The sequence below is a fragment of the Nicotiana tabacum genome, chromosome 3, assembly GCF_000715075.1.
Source record: "Nicotiana tabacum cultivar K326 chromosome 3, ASM71507v2, whole genome shotgun sequence".
In the NCBI taxonomy this organism is placed as follows: domain Eukaryota; kingdom Viridiplantae; phylum Streptophyta; class Magnoliopsida; order Solanales; family Solanaceae; genus Nicotiana; species Nicotiana tabacum.
In genome coordinates, this window is record NC_134082.1 from 197883824 (window position 1) to 197902290 (window position 18467).

The 18467-nt window shown below is 40.2% G+C and overlaps 1 long non-coding RNA gene across 3 annotated transcripts; it reads right to left on the reverse strand.

Annotated features, from left to right (window-relative positions):
- Positions 1-6904: 6904 nt before the first annotated feature.
- LOC107818150 (uncharacterized) lies at positions 6905-17081 on the reverse strand. 3 transcript variants are annotated; one of them, XR_012708103.1, is made up of 6 exons: positions 16943-17081; positions 16082-16177; positions 15672-15738; positions 14159-14226; positions 8564-8631; positions 6905-7115 (listed from the first exon to the last, which is right to left on the reverse strand). It is a non-coding gene; the product is annotated as an uncharacterized LOC107818150 (long non-coding RNA). The 3 variants fall into 3 exon arrangements; XR_012708104.1 differs by lacking the exon at positions 8564-8631; XR_001655355.2 differs by lacking the exons at positions 6905-7115; positions 8564-8631 and having other exon boundaries at positions 14092-14226.
- Positions 17082-18467: the final 1386 nt, after the last annotated feature.

Here is an 18467-nt window from a genome sequence, read left to right on the forward strand (position 1 = left end):
GTTGTATCAGCATAGGGTATTCAGGTTGATCCAAAGAAGATTGAGGCAGTCAAGAACTGGCCTAGACCAGCATCAGCTATAGAGATTCGGAGTTTCTTGGGATTTGTAGGCTACTATCGTCGGTTCGTGGAGGGGTTCTCATCTGTTGCAGCCCCGATGACCAGGTTGACCCAGAAGGGTGCCTAGTTCAGATGGTCGGACGAGTGTGACGCGAGCTTTCAGAGGCTCAAGACAGCCCTGACTACGGCGCCGATATTAGTTTTGCCCACAGGTTCAGGGCCTTACATCGTTTATTGTGATGCATCTCGCATTGGACTTGGTGTAGTGTTAATGCAGGATGGCAAGGTCATTGCCTATGCTTCAAGGCAGTTGAAGGTTCATGAGAAGAACTATCCAGTGCATGATTTGGAGTTGGCAGCCATTGTTCACGCATTGAAGCTTTGGAGGCATTACCTGTATGGTGTGGCATGTGAGGTGTTCATGGATCATAAGAGCCTTCAGTATTTGTTCAAGCAAAAGGAGTTGAATTTGAGGCAGAGGAGGTGGTTGGAGTTGTTGAAAGATTATGACATCACTATCCTATATCACCCGGGAAAGGCCAACGTGGTGGCCGATGCTTTGAGTAGAAAGTCAGCCAGTATGGGCAGTCTTGCTTATATTCCAGTCAGTGAGAGGCCACTTGCTTTGGATGTTCAGGCTTTGGCCAATCGATATGTGAGGTTGGATATTTCTGAGCCTAGTCTAGTATTAGCTTGCACGGCCGCTCGTTCTTCATTATTGGATTGTATCCATGATCGGCAGTTTGATGATCCCCATTTGTGTGTCCTTAGAGACACAGTGCAGTGTGGGGGTGCCAAGCAGGTTACCTTAGGTGATGATGGAATTTTGAGATTGCAGGGTCAAGTTTGTGTTCCTAATGTGGATGGGCTTCGAGAGTTGATTTTAGAGGATGCCCATAGTTCCCGGTACTCTATCCATCCGGGCGCCGCGAAGATGTTTCAGGATTTGTGGCAGCATTATTGGTGGTGTAGAATGAAGAAGGATATCGTTACCTATGTGGCTCGGTGTTTGAATTGTCAGCAGGTTAAGTATGAGTATCAGAGGTCTGGTGGTTTATTTTAGAAGATTGAGCTTCCCAAGTGGAAGTGGGAGAGAATCACTATGGAGTTCGTTACTGGACTTCCGTTGACCCGAAAGAAGTTTGATGCAGTTTGGGTCATTGTTGATAGGCTGACCAAGTTAGCGTATTTCATTCCTGTGGCAGTCTCCTATTCGTCCGAGAGGTTAGCTGAGATCTATATCTGGGAGATTGTTCGTCTTCATGGTGTGCCGATATCTGTCATTTCGGACCGAGGTACGCAGTTCACCTCGCGTTTCTGGAGAGCAGTTCAGCGAGGGTTAGGCACCCAGGTTGAGTTGAGTACAACATTTCATACTCAGACGGATGGGCAGTCCGAGCGGACTATTCAGATTTTGGAAGATATGCTCTAAGCTTGTGTCATTGACTTTAGAGGATCGTGGGATCAGTTCTTACCTTTAGCAGAGTTTTCCTACAATAACAACTACCAGTCGAGCATCCAGATGGCTCCCTGTGAGGCTTTATATGGTAGGCAGTATCGATCTCCGGTTGGATGGTTTGAGCCGGGAGAGGCTCGGTTGTTGGGTACAGATTTGGTTCAAGAGGCCTTGGACAAGGTCAGGATCATTCAGGATAGGCTTCGTACAGCTCAGTCCAGGCAAAAGAGCTATGCAGATCGTAAGGTTCGAGACGTGGCTTTTATGGTTGGCGAGCAGGTGTTGCTCCGAGTGTCGCCTATGAAGGGCGTGATGAGATTCGGGCAGAAGGGCAAGCTTAGCCCTAGGTTCATTGGTCCATTTTAGATCCTTGATCGAGTGGGAGAGGTGGCTTATAGACTTGCATTGCCGCCTATCTTATCAGCCGTGCATCTAGTGTTTCATGTGTCCATTCTTCGGAAATATCACGGCGATCCATCCCACGTGTTAGATTTCAACACTATCCAGTTGGACAAGGATTTGTCGTATGAGGAGGAGCCGGTAGCTATTCTAGACCGACAGGTTCGTCAGCTGAGGTCGAAGAGTTTTCCTTCGTTTTGTGTTCAGTGGAGAGGTCAGCCCCCTGAGGCATCGACCTGGGAGTCCGAGTCCGATATGCAGTACCGGTATCCTCATCTTTTCCTCGACTCAGGTACTTCCTTCTTCTGTCCGTTCGAGGACGAACAATTGTTTTAGAGATGGAGAATGTGACGACCCAAAAGGGTCATCACCTGTTTCTAATTGAAATCTGTGTCTCCGAGGCCTTTAAAACCTCATTTAGAGTCGCCTCAATTTGTGTGCGCAATCCGGGCACATAGCCGGAAAGCTTAAATGTGAAATCTTGTGAAAATCGCTAAGTTTTGACCTCGAAATGAATAAATTTGACTTCGGTCAACATTTTAGGTAAACAGATCTGAACCCATGATTTGATGATCCCGGAGGGTCCATAGGAAAATATGGGACTCGGGCGTATGCCCGGAATCGAATTCCGAGGTCCCCATCCCGAGTTATGAATTTTTAAGTGAAATTGTTCTCTGAAAATGTTTAAAGAAAATGGAAATGAAATCTGATTAGAAAGCAATGGTATCGGGCCCGTATTTTAGTTCCGGCGTCCGGTACGAGTCTTATATATATTTTGAATCACTCATGTAAAATTTGGTAAAAAACGGACGTCGTTTGACGTGATCCGGACCCAAATTGGGAGAATTGATGTTTAAAAGGAAATCTGAGAAATTTCATTGATCTTGAGGCTCAATTCAATGTTCATGATGTTATATTGGTGATGTGATCACACAGATATGTTCATAAGGTGTTTTTGAGGTAGTGTGCATGCTTGGTTTAGAGTTTCGAGGGCTCAGGTGAGTTTCTAGTAGGTTACGGGATGCCTTAGGCTTTAAAAGATCAGATGTTGCAGGTTCAGGAATTTTGACAGGTCTCTGAACCCTTTTGCGCGGCCGCGAAGGGGCCAGCGCGACCGTGGTCGCCTTTGCGCGGTCCGCTGTGGGTGCTGCGCGGCCGCGGTCGGCTTTGCGTGGTCCGCGCGGGGCATAGATCCGCAGGCCTTCAGGAAGCCTGTGCGGCCGCGGTCCTTCTTGCGCGGTCCGCGGTGGGAACTTCAGATGGGTATAAATACACGTGAATTTCAGTTATTTTACACTTTTCAAAACCCCAAAACATAAGAGGCGATTTTCCAAACAACTTTTCTTCTCCGAAACGATTGGTAAGTGATTTCTAACTCATTTTCTTCACTTCTTAACATCTTTTAACATGATTTCAACTTCAAATCAAAGATTTTCATGGGGAAATTGGGTGATTTGGGTAGAACCTAGGTTTTTCTAAAATTGGGGATTTGGACCTCAATTTGAGGTCCGATTTCAAACAAACCATATATTTGAATTTGTGGGGGAATGGGTAATCGAGTTTTGGTCCGAACCTCGGGTTGCGACCACGTGGGCCCGAGGGTGAATTTTGACTTTTGGGTAAAACTTTGGAAAACTCATTTTATGCATTGGGGTTGATTCATTTAGCATTTATTAATGTGATTAAGTAACTTATGACTAGATTCGAGCGGATTGGTTGTGGAATCAAGAGGTAAAGCTATAATTGAGACTTGAGTAGTGTTCAAGGCATCGAGGTAAGTGTTTGGTTTAACTCTAGCTTGAGGGATTAGGAGTTGAGTCATATTTGCTACTTGTTTCTTGTTGAGTACGATGTATAGGCATGGCGACAAGTATCTATACGTTGGTGTCAAGCATGACCGTGGGTCTTAACTTGAAAGTTGTGTTTTTGAATGACACCTTGTATAATTTAATTAATGATCCTCTATGATTAAGTATTTCCATTAAATTAACTGAGTACTAGCAAAGTGAGATTGGTTATAGCTGATTCTCCATTGTCGGGATGACTATTTTGATATCCTTGTTCCCTTGCCGGGAAGTTATTATATTACTTATGTTCCCTTGCCGGGATTTCTTGTAATTGTGTGATGAACTGAAATGGGAGCGAGTGGTACGCCTATCACAAGGTTGATGAAATGGGAGCGGGTAGTACGCCTACCACAAGATATAATGAAATGGGAGCGGGTGGTATGCCTACCAAGAGATAGAATGAAATGGGAGCGGGTGGTACGCCTACCACAAGATTGATGAAATGGGAGCGGGTGGTATGCCTACCACAAGATATTATGAAATGGGAGCGGGTGGTATGCCTACCACATGATATAATGAAATGGGAGCGGGTGGTACGCCTACCACGAGATAGAATGAAATGGGAGCGGGTGGTACGCCTACCATGAGATATGAGAAATGGGATCGGGTTGCACGCCTGCAACAAGAGTAAACTGAGAGTAAAAGTTGCCTTTATTTTCTTCATTTGTGATAGAAATTATAGTGCTAGCTTCCTTATTATTCCCTGTTATTTCTTTTAACTGCTATCCCTCGAAGCATGTTCCCCTTCCCCAGCATTAACTGCTTATTACTTGTTTAATTTTTGCCATATATTATATAATTGTACAGGTTTATCTGGAGTCTGGTCCTAGCCTCATCACTACCTCGTCGGGGTTAGGCCAGACATTTACCAGCACATGGGATCGGTTGCATTGATACTACGCTCTGTGCTCTTTTGCACAGATCCAGGTTTTGGACAGCAGCAGTAGCGCGGGAGCCAACCTTCAGTCCAGTGAGACACTGAGGTAGCCTTGCAGGCATTCGCAGGCCCGACGTCTCCTCTATCTTTTATTTCCGTCTGTTATCTCATATATTCGAGACAAACAGTTTATATTTTCTTTAAAACGGTTGTATTTAGCACTCTTAGAAGTTCGTGAGTAATGTGACACCAGTTCTTGGGTAGAGGCATATGTTGATTCTCGCATTATTGTTCAGTTTTCTTTAAATTTAAGTCTTCCGCATATTTATTTAGTTCCGTTGCTTTCATGCTATCGCTGATAATTGTTAAAAGAAGTAATTCTTAACGATGTAAGTAGTTAAGGATTGGCTTGCCTAGCTTGCATTAATAGGCACCACCACGACTCCCGAGGGTAGAAAATCCGGGTCGTGACACATAAACATCATAATTGTCAAAAACTCTTCATCATCTGCTCCCGATAAATCAATTTGACTTCAGGGCAACCATTTTTAATTTCATCCCCAAATTTTTCCTACACATTTAAAATAGAATTAAAAGTTAAAAAATTTCACCCATATTTTCTACAACCAAAAGCACAACGCTTAACATAGTAGTAACAATATCAAAACACAAGACAATGAATGAGCGGACAAATAGATACACCTATCCTACATATTTATTCATGCTATTTCAGAATAATTTCTTGCAAGTTTCAGTGAGTAGTTAACGAAGAGCACATTACTCCACCCCGGACGAATAACTTTATACAATCTTATTTAAGTTGGCCTCAACATTTAGGACTATAAACTTAATAGTGAACTTCTGATTGAATATTTAGTACACACTATCCGACTTAGCACAATTTTCATTGGGAAATCCCAAGTTCATCGCAATCATGATATAGATGCACAACATTATCAATATAGAAGATGACATTTGGAAGGTATTTGTACACCATATCTCTATTAGAAAGAAATATTTTATGAACACATGTGTGGCCTCTCTTGCATAATACTTGATAATTTATGTTCTTTGTACATGAAAATAATTCGTTTGATTTAACAGATATCTAGGTAAGATACTTTACACTTCGCCCTATGAATGTCCTCAAAGATGAGCTAAGGAATGAGATTAAACGATCATAGTAACCATAAAAAATTAAGAAAAAAAAGGCAGAACCACCTGTGAAGAAATGGGAAGAAAAAAAAAGGAAATGGGAAGATGTAAAAATGCTATACATAAATGCATAAACTTCCAAGTGGTATAAAATATACATCAATTTTCTAATTTTCAGGTGGTATGAAAACATAAAACATGCTAATGAAATTGAAGCACCGATTTTAGAGAAAAGAACTTGCGAATAAAATCCCAATTTCAGGTCAACAGTAGTATAAATTTCACAATTCTACTGGCAAGAAGCTTAAAAGATAAAACAATTATACGATTGAATAGAAGAATACTAAATATTGCTAAAGTAACCTTGATGAGTGCATTTCTCTACTTTGTATATATTTTGCCAACGTGCGTCTCTTCTTCGTGTGATTACAGAACCAACAACCTAAATAGAAAGGGAAAGTCCAAATCACACTAAATATCATCAAATAAGCTTGTTGAATACGTTAATGAATGACCACAACTCAGTACTACGTAATGCATTAGTCTTACACAAACAAGCACCTACAGTTCACTTATTATCCTATAACACACTTCTGCTTGGAACACTTAAAAAGATACTTACTCTTTTGAACTTAAGAAGAAAAAAAATATAAAGAAGAATTACCAGAACTAGTTTCAAGTATCACAAATCACTGAAACATGTAACCATTTGGTAATCCCTTTAGCTAAAAAACGTTCTCAAGCATGGAGAAATAAAAGGTAACTAATAATATAAATTAGATTACTAATGTAAGATTTATTCCTCATATCACAAAATTTGAGTATTATAAAATATCAGCTACTTGATTCACAAAGTGTGATATTAACACCACTCTTGATAATAATGGATGAAAATTTACTGTTTGAATAGACATAGCGTGAAGTTCATGGAGGCATCCCGGTATGAAAAGAAAAGTAGATGTATCACGACCCCAAACCGGCCCGGTCGTGATGGCACCTCTCGTGAAGACAAGGCCAGCCGACACAACACTCACCTTAACCCTTTAAGCATTAAGAGTCATTTTTAAGTCTTTAAATTAAACAATGTTTCATAATAAAATTCTGGAATAACAATGCGGAATAAAATACCAGCCCGACATCGGGGTGTCATTAGTCATGAGCAACTATCAAGGTCTGAATACAACAAAAGTTTAAAAATGTACTAAATACAGTAACAACAACGAAGGGAAGGAAGCGATGCTGTGAACGTCATGCAGCAACTTTGCTAACTCTGATGACTCCGTGGCTAAGCTATCAACACCCGCTACCGGGTTTCGATATACCTGAATAGAGTAATGTGAGTACTCCAACATAGTAAGTAATAAGAGTAAATAAAGGTTGAGCAGTAGGAAACAATGAATCCACATTCACGTTAGGCTCAATAAACACAACATGCCTTCAAATCATAATACGAGTCAATCTTCCCTTTTAAAATCCATCTTTTAGTAAAAATCATTTTGAAATACTTTCCAGTAGTTTCAGTAGGGGTTCAATACCATTTAAGATAATAATAGAGATTAAAGCCATAATCGGCCCCTCGGGCAAAACATAGTTTGTAAAACAGCCCCTCGGGAAAAACAGTAATCATAAACACTTCATAACTTAAAAATCTCAGTGGAAATAACCAATGCCAAATCAATTATTAATTTCTAAATATCTCATAAACCCCAGTTTAAATAAAAGTTGTTTTAAAACCTTTGTTCAACTTTCCGATGGAGGCTCAATATAAAGACGAGTGAATACAGTTGATAAATCAACATATTCGATAGAAATTCACTTTAAAGAGGAGTGAAATTAATAAGTCCATAAACAGGCCTCTCAGGAAAAAATATCACTCATATGGATGTATATATCTATCGCCCCTCGGGCTAGCCTCTCTTTCACTCGTGACTCAACTCTTACCAATTAGTACTGGCACTCGGCATTCACGCTCAATTGGTACCATATAGTAACTGCTGCGGCGTACAGCCCGATCCGTATATCTCTTATAATAACTAAAATCAAAGTAACCGCTGCGGCATGCAGCCCGATCCATGCATCGCTGTGGCGCACAACCCGAACCATATAAATAGTCGACTGCGCTCACTAGGGGTCTGCAGACTCCGGAGAGGCTCCTACAGCCCAAGCGCTATATTGCTGCGGCGCGCAGCCCGATCTATATAAGTATCGCTGCGGCATGCAGCCCGATCCATATAAATATATATATACATTGTTGCGGCGTGCAGCCCGATCCATAAATATATAATCCTCACAACTAGGCCCTCGGCCTCTCTCAGTCATTAACCTAACCATCATACTCTCAGTCTATCTCAGTCATCAATCTCACAATCAGACCCTCGGTCTATCTCAGTAAAACAAGGAACTCAACCCAAAACAATTTCCACATTTTAAGAACATAGTGATAAAGCTAGATTTGAGCAGTAAACAGGTAAAACATGCCTGAGATGATTTCAAACAAATAGAGTGAGGAAATATAGTAAAAATGCCCCTAAGGGTCTCAATAAGTCAGCACAAGGCCCCAACATGGCATACAACCCAAAAATATAATAATGTCAAACAATTAACTATAAAATACGCATTAAAATATTCGTTCGGGATGGACTAGGTCACAATCTCCAGCGGTGCTCTATCCCACGCTCGTCATCCAGCGTGCAAGTCACCTCAAAGTAACACAACAACGTATAATGCGGGGTTTCAAACCATCAGGACAGTATTTACAATCATTACTTACCTCGATCTGGTCCAAAATCTAGCCCACGATGCCTCGCCCGCACGAATCGACCTCTGGATGCTCCAAATCTAGCAACAATCAGTACATAATTATTAAAATATGCTAAGGGAGCGAAGCCCACTCGAAAAATATCCAATTTAACATCAAAATCCCGAAATTGCTCAAACCCGGCCCCCGGGCCCACACTTCGGAATTCAACGAAACTTACAAAATCCGACAACTCATTCAACCACGAGTCCAACCATACCAAAATTACTAAATTCCGATAACAATTCGGCCTCCAAATCTAGAATTTTCGTTTTTGAAAAGTTTACAAATTTTCTCCAATTTCTTCCATTTAATTCACTAATTCTTGATGAAAATAACCATGAAATATAATCACTTTTGGATATAGAACACTTACCCCAATCCATATGGTGAAAATTACTTCGAAAATTGCTTCAATCCGAGCTCCATAGCTCCAAAAATGAGAAAACTCTCGGGCTGCCCGAATCATACACTGTCTAGAAATTTTCACGGTTACTGTTCATGCATTTTACTGTTCACGGTACTGTTCACGGGTAATGTATACGGGGGTACTATTCAAATGTACTGTACACGGGGGTACTGTACACGAATACTGTTCATGTTTACTGTACATGGTACTGTACACGGATATTGTTCACACGTGCGAAAAATGCAGAAACTGCCTAGAAAATTACAGCAGCTTTTCTTTTCACTAAAAAGGCTCTAACTCCATCATACGAACTCGAAATTCGATGATTCTTGTTCCTATGAGTCACCAATAATAATACGAACATAGCCCTTCAATCGAAACTCAATTCGGAGCTCATTTGCTCAGTTCAATACACATTTCGCTAGTTCAACAATTAACTCATATTTCGTGTCAAAAACCCAATCGCAACTTGATGAAATTAGACCAAACTTTCCAGATCAGTCCTATAATTCATTATCAAAATTTCGGAAGTCTCAAAACCAAATTTCGATCTCTAGAACTAAAAATGGACCTTTGGATCATTACATGTTTATGCTCAAAACGGCAAAAATCTTTCAAAAACTCTTCCAAAACTTATCCTAGCCTCATGGGACCCCGACCAAACATGCCAACATAATTCATAACATCATTCAAACCTGTTTGAATTATCAAAACACCTCAAACAACATCAAATTACCCAAAACTCATCAAATTCAAGCCTAAGTTTCTAAAAACTTTCGAAATACACTTTCGATCAAAAACCCGACCAAACGATGTCCGAATAACTTGAAAGTTTGTACACGCATCACAAATGATATAACAAAGCTACAACAACTATTGGAATTCCATTTCGACCCTCAGATCAAAATCTCACCTATCAACCGGAATTCGCTAAAATACTAACTTTGCCAATTCGCCAAAATACTAACTTTGCAAATTCAAGCCAAATCCTTCCACGGGCTTCCAAAATGCATTCCGATCGCGCTTCTAAGTCATAAATTACCCAACGAAACTATCCAAATCATAAAATTTCCGACCCGAGCTCATATACAAATAAGTCAACTCTTAGTCAACCTTTCAAATTCAAAGCTTTCAACTAAGACTGTTCCTTCAAATTCATTCCGATTTTTCCTGAAAACCAAAACCAACGATCTACATCAGTCATAATACATTAAACAGGGCAAGTCATGCCCGAGAACTAGCAATCAAAGTATAAAAGCTCAAAATGACCAGTCGGGTCATTACATCCTCCCCCACTTAAACACACGTTCGTCCTCGAACGTACTCAGAGTTGTTCTAAAAGCCAACCAATAGCTGAATAACTTTACCATGCATAACCTGGGGGTGATCACACGTCACCCTATCTCATATAGGTGTGATAACACATAGAAGCTGAAATTACACAACCCAATCTAGCCCATGAATCATAGAACCACATTTTCACTTCTGAAACCATCAATACGATCAAAACCTCACACTCATACACTGAATAGGCCCGAACCAGCTGTAATAGCCTATGCCTGCAACCTCAGGTGCAATTATATGATATACCACATAACTCAAACACTCGTAGCGATAACTTCGATTCACAGCAGCTGCACATAACAACCGAATACCGACAGAAAACCTCTTATCAACTAAAGTCTCATTCCAACACTTCCATATACTGCCAATGATAAATGAAACACGCAATAAACCATAACCATTTCTCAGATCAACCACTCATAAGGCCACTTCTCCTTTGGCAAGGATCATAGCAAATTTCTGAGCCGAACCTCGATATTTATCCTCCCGACATGCTGAAATCGAATCTGTTTGTATTCATTAAAGATCCCAACGATCTCCTCTAATCCAACACACTACTCTGGTGACATGACACATCCGTACAGGCCTAAAACACCACTTGCATAATACGCGCACCAATAAGCAATGATCTGAACATACTCAAATCATGAAAATGACTCAATTGAAAGAGTTGTACCTCAAGCTCACCAGTACCGCCACAACACAAGGCTGAGAACCCGTCTCGCATTGTAGGAACATAACACACAAATCTAACCCGCAAGGTCATACCTCCACATAACTTTGTTGTGATGCGCGATCCTATCCAACACTGTTCCACATGAAACACCTCAAGTCATTATGCTCGAAATCGACAACCACGCATAATTTGATGTCTGGAACCAAAGCAATCATTACACCCACGGTGAAACAAATAATATACACCACGCACACCCGATAGGACATAACCAATATGCCGTTCACCGAGCAACGCCAAATGTGCCTATAACCAACAAATCATAACGCCTCGCAACACAGAAAGGTAACTCATAGGTCTCCCCAGATTACTAATAAGCTCAATAACAGATGAATCAACACACAGAGGGAAATGTGGTTGAGTTAATAATACATCATAAGTACTGCGGTTGTGGACTGTGAGAAAATAGCTAAGGTTGGTCAGAGGGTAGTATGTGCTATGATTCAGTCGTTGTGAACCTTCGGAGGATTATTTATCTGTTGTGTGTGACTAGACTTGATGTATGGTCCATTGGTAGACCTATATGGATGTGTGTTCTGTATCACGACGGTTTGGTTGACTTCGAGTTGCCAATGGTGAGGTCTGAAGTGCATACCGTTATCAAGACACACCATTTAGTAATATCATTTACCTAGTCATCTGAAACTGCCTGTGCTGTCTAAGAATTTATGACCTTACTTTCAAAACTGAATTGCGACCTTACATATGCCAATCCCCGCCCTACAGAACATACCACATATAACATGTCATCCTATGATAAATATGAGAACTTTAAAATTCCTTTCCAAGCCACAATCAACTACATATTCACTAGTCACGAACCTTCCATTGGTCCCATCTAGAAGGAAAATCACTATACATCCCATGTCCACAGAAAATATACATTCCCAAACCGCGGTAAAACCATCAAGAACTCTCTGAGTTCCCTTTTCACAAATCAGGCATGTTAGGACTGAATCCTTCTAACTCGATCAAGCTAAGCAAGTCATCAAAACCTAAGAGCATCGCCGCAAAATACCTGAAAGAACTCATTACCTCGAACACACGCACGGAATTACTCATATCATTACCATACGGATTCGGTCTACTATCAAACTATTATATCTATATAAATTTCCTTCTGATTCATTTTCAACTTGATATTCTCTCTTACTGTAGCACCACAATTTCTCAACCCAGGATTACCACATGAGACCCAAGCATAAAACCACACTGTCTAAGACTCATAAGCCACTGAATACTCTCTTAAATATTCCCAAAAGCACCACATTTGAAATACTTCGCTCTGAAGAACTTCTTGCGGATCTAAATCTGTTACCTCCTAATACTAATACATAGAATCCCACAATTAATATAGAAAACACCACAAGTCTTGACGTCTTCCAAGGAAAACTCAGTTTCTATCCATAAGTATAACTTGAAAGCCTCCAATTATTGCATGTAAAATTTGGAACACAATAGGACCATTCTCTAGAGGCATCCACTCTACTCAAACCGTAGTTAGATTGATTAAACGAACCGAACAACCTGTGCTTCATTTGCACTCCGACACTACAAAATGTGACCTCATTTCAATATAACCAAGCAACTTCCTGCCCTATGCACCGAGCATTCGTTACCAACCACAACTCAAGTCATTCCCTGATTCTCGTACACCCATAAAGCATAACATAGCCTTTATTGAAATTTCCTTTATTCGAGCCACAACTGATTTACAAATACGCCTCGAATTGGAACCATTAGAGCACATAACCGTGCAATCAACTATTCAATAGCGGACTCCCCCACTTGGCTCGAAGCCATAGATCAACACACGCTCAATAACTCATAACGATTATACTCTATTGATGCCATGATACCATAATGAGATTAAACTCAAATCTTTTATAAGCTTGTGAAAACACAGATCATCTAGAATTTTAATTCCTCTGCAAATCTCGCATTCCACTCTCGCAACAGTTACACTCACTCACTAAGCGACCCAATTTAAGTTGCAACACGTATCCTTCACTCGCAAATCTAACAGACACATAAGGATCGTATAACCTCGAAAAACTTCGCATGAGATAACCCACCTTCTTCGCCTTAAACTAACATTTATGTATGCCTTCCACCGTCATAACCATTACGTAGTCACTTAGTCTTCCTGAGTCTGAACTCATACCAAAACATGAAATTTACTTCACTCCCAACTAGGACACATGAAAAGACTCTTTGCACACCCATAACTCAGAGCTACACATCCAATCACAATGGAAATTATACACTTAATAGTTCATCTATCATCCCGCAGACCTTCCTCGTCACTTCCAAGTTACATAGATACATCTCACAGTACTAACATACTCATCACGTAGCTAACCAGCCGTCACTCCTACTAATAGGGACAATACCGAACATTTAAGTTCAAAACACTTGCTCACACAATCAGCACCTCGGTGCTCAAGCCATAGGCAAAGATCCGGCCTCAAGTCCTCCAGACTGGCCCAACATCAACTCACAGAGATCGCATCTCGCCCCTTGATCAGGGAATCACAAGCCATCGATGCACATCTGATATCGAGCGCTCAAGCGCGCATACGAACGCGTGGAAAGAGTTCAAGGAGTTACCTTTCAAGGTGAATCAATGACGCACGATAAGAATTCAAGAATGTGAAGTTTTTCCTAAAGTTTCTGCAGCCTCTCGAGGATAAATACAGACGTCTCTGTACCGATCCGCGAGACTCTACTAAACCTGCTCATGACTTGTGAGACCTATGTAACCTAGGCTCTGATACCAACTTGTCACGACCCCAAACCGGCCCGGTCGTGATGGCGCCTCTCGTGAAGACAAGGCCAGCTGACACAACACTCACCTTAAACCCTTTAAGCATTAAGAGTCATTTTTAAGTCTTTAAATTAAACAATGTTTCATAATAAAATCCTGGAATAACAGTGCGGAATAAAATACCAGCCCGACATCGGGGTGTCACTAGTCATGAGTAACTATCAAGGTCTGAATACAACAAAAGTCTAAAAATGTACTAAATACAGTAACAACAACGAGGGGAAGGAAGCGGTACTGTGAACGTCATGCAACCACCTTGCTAACTTTGATGACTCCGCAGCTGAGCTATCAACACCCGCTACCAGGTTCCAATATACCTGAATCTGCACACGAGGTGCAGGGAGTAATGTGAGTACTCCAACCTAGTAAGTAATAAGAGTAAAATAAAGGCTGAGCAGTAGGAAATAATGAATTCACATTCACGTTAGGCTCAATAACACAACAAGCCTTCAAATCATAATACGAGTCAATCTTCCCTTTTAAAATTCAGGTTTTAGTAAAAATTATTTTGAAATACTTTCCAGCAGTTTTGGTAGGGGTTCAATACCATTTAAGATAATAATAGAGATTAAAGCCATAATCGGCCCCTCGGGCAAAACATAGTTTGTAAAACAGTCCCTCAGGCAAAACAGTAATCATAAACACTTCATAACTTAAAAATCTCAGTGGAAATAACCAATGCCAAATCAGTGATTAATTTCTGAACATCTCATAAACCCCAGTTTAAATAAAAGTTGTTTTAAAACAATTGTTCAACTTTCCGACAGAGGCTCAATATAAAGATGAGTAAAAACGGCCGATAAATCAACATATTCGATAGAAATTCACTTTAAAGAGGAGTGAAATCAATAAGTCCATAAACAGGCCTCTCAGGAAAAAACATCACTCATATGCATGTATATATATATCGCCCCTCGGGCTAGCCTCTCTGTCACTCGTGACTCAACTCTTACCAATCAGTACTCGCACTCAACATTCACGCTCAATTGGTACCATATAGTAACCGCTGCGGCGTGCAGCCCGATCCGTATATCTCTCACAATAACTGAAATCAAAGTAACCGCTGCGACGTGCAACCCGATCCATGCATCGCTGTGGCGCACAACCCGATCCATATAAATAGTCGACTGTGCTCACTGGGGGTGTGCGGACTCCGGAGAGGCTCCTGGTGTGCAGACTCCGGAGGGGCTCCTATAGCCCAAGCGCTATATTGCTGCGGTGTGCAGCCCAACCCATATAAGTATCGCTGCAGCGTGCAGCCCGATCCATAGATATATAATCCTCACAACTAGGCCCTCGGCCTCTCTCAGTCATTAACCTCACCATCAGACTCTCAGTCTATCTCAGTCATCAATCTTACAATCAGACCCTCGGTCTATCTCAGTAAAACAGGGAACTCGGCCCAAAACAATTTCCACATTTTAAGAACATAGTGATACAACCAGATTTGAGCAGTAAACAGGTAAAACATGACTGAGAATATGATTTCAAACGAATAGAGTGAGGAAAGATAGTAAAAATGCCCCTAAGGGTCTCAACAAGTCGGCACAAGGCCCCAACATGGCATACAACCCAAAAATATAATAATGTCAAACAATTATCTATCAAATACGCATTAAAATATTCGTTCGGGATGGACTAGGTCACAATCCCCAGTGGTGTTCTACCCCACGCTCATCATCCAGCGTGCAAGTCACCTTAAAGTAACACAAGGACGTATAATGCGGGGTTTCAAACCCTCAGGACAGTATTTACAAACATTACTTACCTCGATCCGGTCCAAAATCTAGCCCGCGATGCTCGCCCGCACGAATCAACCTTCGGATGCTTCAAATCTAGCCACAATCCGTACATAATCATTAAAATACGCTAAGGGAGCGAAGCCCACTCGAAAAATATCCAATTTAACATCAAAAACCCGAAATTGCTCAAACCCGGCCCCGGGCCCACGCTTCAGAATTCGACGGAACTCACAAAATCCGACAACCCATTCAACCACGAGTCCAACCATATCAAAATTACTAAATTCCGATAACAATTCGGCCTCTAAATCTAGAATTTTCGTTTTTGAAAAGTTTACAAATTTTCTCCAATTTCTTCCATTTGATTCATTAATTCTTGATGCAAAATAACCATGGAATCATTAAATATAATCACTTTTGGATATAGAACACTTACCCCAATCCATATGGTGAAAATCGCTTCGAAAATCGCTTCAATCCGAGTTCCACAGCTCCAAAAATGAGAAAACTCTCGGACTGCCCGAATCATACACTGTCCAGAAATTTTCACGGTTAGTGTTCACGCATTTTACTTTTCACAGATACTGTTCACACAGGTGTGGTTACTGTTCACACGTGCGAATAATGAAGAAACTGCCCAGAAAATTGCAGTAGCTTTTCTTTTCACTAAAAAGGCTCTAACTCCATCATACGAACTCGGAATTCGATGATTTTTGTTCCTATGAGTCACAAATAATAATACGAACATAGCCCTTTAGTCGAAACTCAATTCGGAGCCCATTTGCTTAGTTCGATACCCATTTCGCTCGTTAAACAATTAACTCATGTTTCGCGTTAAAAACCCAATTGCGACTTGATGAAATTAGACCAAACTTTCCAGATCAGTCCTATAATTAATTATCAAAATTCCGGAAGTCTCAAAATCAAATTTCGATCTCTAGAACTAAAAATGGACCTTTGGATCATTACATGCTTATGCTCAAAATGACAAAAATCTTCCAAAAACTCTTCCAAAACTTATCCTAGCCTCATGGGACCCCAACCAAACATGCCAACATAATTCATAACATCATTCAAACCTGTTCCAATCATCAAAACACCTCAAACAACATCAAATTACCCAAAACTCATCGAATCCAAGCCTAAGTTTCAAAAAAATTCCGAAATACACTTTCGATCAAAAACCCGACCAAACAATGTCCGAATAACCTGAAATTTTGCACACAGATCATAAATGACATAACGAAGCTACAACAACTATCGAAATTCCATTCTGACCCTCGAATCAAAATCTCACCTATCAACCGGAATTCGCAAAGTACTAACTTTGCCAATTCAAGCCAAATCCTTCCACAGGCTTCCAAAATGCATTCCGATCGCGCTTCTAAGTCATAAATCATCCAACGAAACTATCCAAATCATAAAATTTCCGATCCGAGCTCATATAGAAATAAGTCAATTCTTAGTCAACCTTTCAAATTCAAAGCTTTCAACTGAGACTGTTCCTTCAAATTCATTCCGATTTTTCCTGAAAACCAAAACCAACGATCTACATCAGTCATAATACGTTACACGAGGCAAGTCATGCCCGAGAACTGGCGATCAAAGTATAAAAACTCAAAATGATCGGTCGGGTCGTTACAAGATGATAGCAATCTAAAAAGTAATATCACAAAACCACAAGAACAATATCTATCAGAATATCACCATAACAAAACAAATAATGACTAAACAATTAAAGCATACCTGAGTTTTCCCAGAATGATACCATTTTCATACCTATAAAAAGCGATATCATATACATACCTATCCAGTATAAAACCTTTTAGTAGTGAGCAAGCACATGTCCAACGGAAAGAAAAAGGATAAAAAAATACAAGCTAATCAGGGAACATATTTTTTTTCCTAGAACGAATCTTTTAACTGAAAACAAAAAAAAAGAATGTTGAATTATATCATTCTTAGTAACGATATTGTCCAGAGAGGAAAATACGAGGAGCATCAACTTCATCAAGAGAAAATCCATCAAGATTTAATTTCTTGCACAAGTCCTGTAGCTTTTAGTCATAGATATGATATTTATTTAAGCTAAAGAAGCCTCGTAAGGTTGTGAAAAAAGAATATTATGGAGACTCAGTTTTTTGGTTATAGGGGAAGCCAAAAATTCACATTGGTAAAAACTTACCCGCACCGGGTATTTATACCAAACCAATAGATACATGACATGTGTCTTGCATATGGACTTCAATCATTTAACTAGTAAATTATATGCATTCTCATCTAATTAAATTAATTAACTATAGTAAGCTAATATAGTTTGGTGTAAACACCCGGTGTGGATAAGTATTTGCCATTCACATCCTAGTTTGGATGACTTTTGATTTTTTCATTCTTACCACCCATCCCCCTTCAATATACAAACATCACATAATGCAGACAAGAGACTTGAAGTTTCTTTTGTAAAAAATCAAAACCTCACATATCTCCATTCTCTTCCAGAGAAGCATTTTCAACTCTTTCACTAGGGTCATTGATGGTCGGATCTACTAGTCTCACTCCTGTATAAACTCCCTAAATTGAACACACTTCAATATTATATCTTGAGTTGGTTTATCTATAACCATTAGGCATAGAAGAAATTGAACGTAGACTAATTTAACAAAAATTTATGACTAACCTCATTGGAACTGAAAATATTAAGGGGGAAAAAGCACGGCCAGCTCCTAAATAATCCTTCAAGTGCAGCTAGGGATTTTTGTTTTACAACTTCAAATCTATAAATATATAGAGTATAACAACAAAAATCCGTACCAAAATTATGT